The following is a 2,500-nucleotide window of genomic DNA, read 5'->3' as shown; positions in this document are numbered from 1 at the left end:
TAGAAACGGTCGGTTTCTCGAAGCGTACGGACGAACGGACAGGGCTATTGACGTGCGGTTTGCTCTAACAGAGTCGTCTCTTCGAGCCCGATCTGCCGACATGTGGCACGTCGCTATATTCCAAAGATTTCAATTTTTCGAAACTTCACACTTGCATGGTGGAAAACGGTTTTCTCCCGATGGCGGACGAACGGACGCAGCCATTAAGATATATTTGGCACAGGCCGACGCGTCTATTCAAGACAGATCTTTTGGCATCTGACATTTGATAATACCTCCCGCCGTCGGCGCTAGGCCTTGTGTACCCCTGACATTCCGTTGGTGCAAAGCCCTTGGAAGCGAAGTAACTAAAACCAACGTTGGACTTAGTTATTAATTGATGTGTGTGTGTGTGTGTGTGTCTTTGTGTGTGTGTGTGTGTGTGAATATATATATATATATATATATATATATATATATATATATATATATATATATATATATAATATATATATATATGTATATATATGTATATATATGTATATATATGTATATATGTATATATATATATATATATATATATATATATATATATATATATATATATATATATATATATATATCGCTCGGCAAGGCATGCGTGGATAGTTCTGTCTAGGACGCAGCCGCCACCGCAAACCGCACGAGAATATCTTTCGCCGTTTTAGAGACACGAATTTTCTAGCAAGTGTGCCGATAAATTGCATACCGAGCGAGTTTTGTGTGTCTATCCCCCCTCCAGTGATTTCTGCCTGTGCCTGAACGGCCATCACGAAGCCATCTTTGAAGCCATCTCGCTCGGCAAGGCATGCGTGGATAGCTCTGTCTAGGACGCAGCCGCCACCGCAAACCGCACGAGAATATCTTTCGCCGTTTTAGAGACACGAATTTTCTAGCAAGTGTGCCGATAAATTGCATACCGAGCGAGTTTTGTGTGTCTATCCCCCCCTCCAGTGATTTCTGCCTGTGCCTGAACGGCCATCACGAAGCCATCTTTGAAGCCATCTCGCTCGGCAAGGCATGCGTGGATAGCTCTCTCTAGGACGCAGCCGCCACCGCAAACCGCACGAGAATATCTTTCGCCGTTTTAGAGACACGAATTTTCTAGCAAGAGTGCCGATAAATTGCTTCCCGAGCGAAGTCGGTTACTTGTTATTTTCCCATTACTTTCGTCTCTCGCTGAAATGGCCACCGCCTCGTCCAGGATGAAGCCATCTTCCAGCGCAAGGCATCGACGGATAGGTCTTTCTCAGACCCATCAGCCGCAGCAAACCGCACGAAAATATCTTCGAGCGTTCGAAAGATATAGGTATTCGAGTGAAGATACCGAACCAACGGAATGCCGTGATGGCAACAACCTTGACCTTCGGCTTTTCATGGTCGCACGGACGAACGGACTGTCCGATTTTCGTGGGGTTTTCACTGCCAGACGCGTCTCTTCAAGGCCAATCTGGCCCTGGGTGGCACGTCCACCTAGCTCTTGCCCCTCCCGAGAAAAGGAACTTTACGCCGCGTTTCACCTAAAAACGGTCGGTTTTTCGAAGCGAACGGACGAACGGACAGGGCTATCGACGTTCGGTTTGCTCTAGCACAGTGGCCTCGTCGAGCCCGATCTGCCGACATATGGCAAGTCGCTCTATTCCTAAGCTTTCAATTTTTCGAAACTTCACACTTGCATGGAAGGAATCGGTTTTCTTCCAATGGCGGGCGAACGGACAGTCCGATTTTCGTGGGGTTTTCACTGCCTGACGCGTCTCTTCAAGACCAATCTGGCCCTGGGTCGCACGTCTACCTAGCTCTTGCCCTTCCGGAGGAAAGGAACTTTAAGCCGCGTTTTACCTAGAAACGGTCGGTTTCTCGAAGCGTACGGACGAACGGACAGGGCTATTGACGTGCGGTTTGCTCTAACAGAGTCGTCTCTTCGAGCCCGATCTGCCGACATGTGGCACGTCGCTATATTCCAAAGATTTCAATTTTTCGAAACTTCACACTTGCATGGTGGAAAACGGTTTTCCCTCCCGATGGCGGACGAACGGACGCAGCCATTAAGATATATTTGGACTTTACACTTGCATGGAAGAAATGGGTTTTGTTGGACTTGGTTATTTATTGATTTGCATACATACATACATACATACATACATACATACATACATACATACATACATACATACATACATACAGAGAGACATAATAGCTCTGTCTAGGACGCAGCAGCCAACGCAAACCGCATGAGAATATCTTTTACCGTTCTACAGATACGATTTTTTCTTTTCTTTTCTTTTCTTTTTTTTTTTTTTTTTTCCTTTGTTTTTTTTTTTTTTTAAATTTATTTGTTCCCGTCACAGCCAAGGGAACGGGCTTGACACAAACCGTGCGGAAAGAAGACACTGTCGAGCGTGTCTCAGAAAAGTTTAGGTAGGTTTTTGGCCACTTTTCGGAACATTGTTGTGCAAATTTTTGCCCCAAACCCAATAACGTA

This window comes from Sinohyriopsis cumingii, unplaced genomic scaffold (genome assembly GCF_028554795.1).
Source record: "Sinohyriopsis cumingii isolate HCF-2022 unplaced genomic scaffold, ASM2855479v2 utg003669l, whole genome shotgun sequence".
Classification (NCBI taxonomy): domain Eukaryota; kingdom Metazoa; phylum Mollusca; class Bivalvia; order Unionida; family Unionidae; genus Sinohyriopsis; species Sinohyriopsis cumingii.
The sequence above is the reverse complement of the archived record's forward strand: the minus strand, read 5'-3'. Positions refer to the sequence as shown.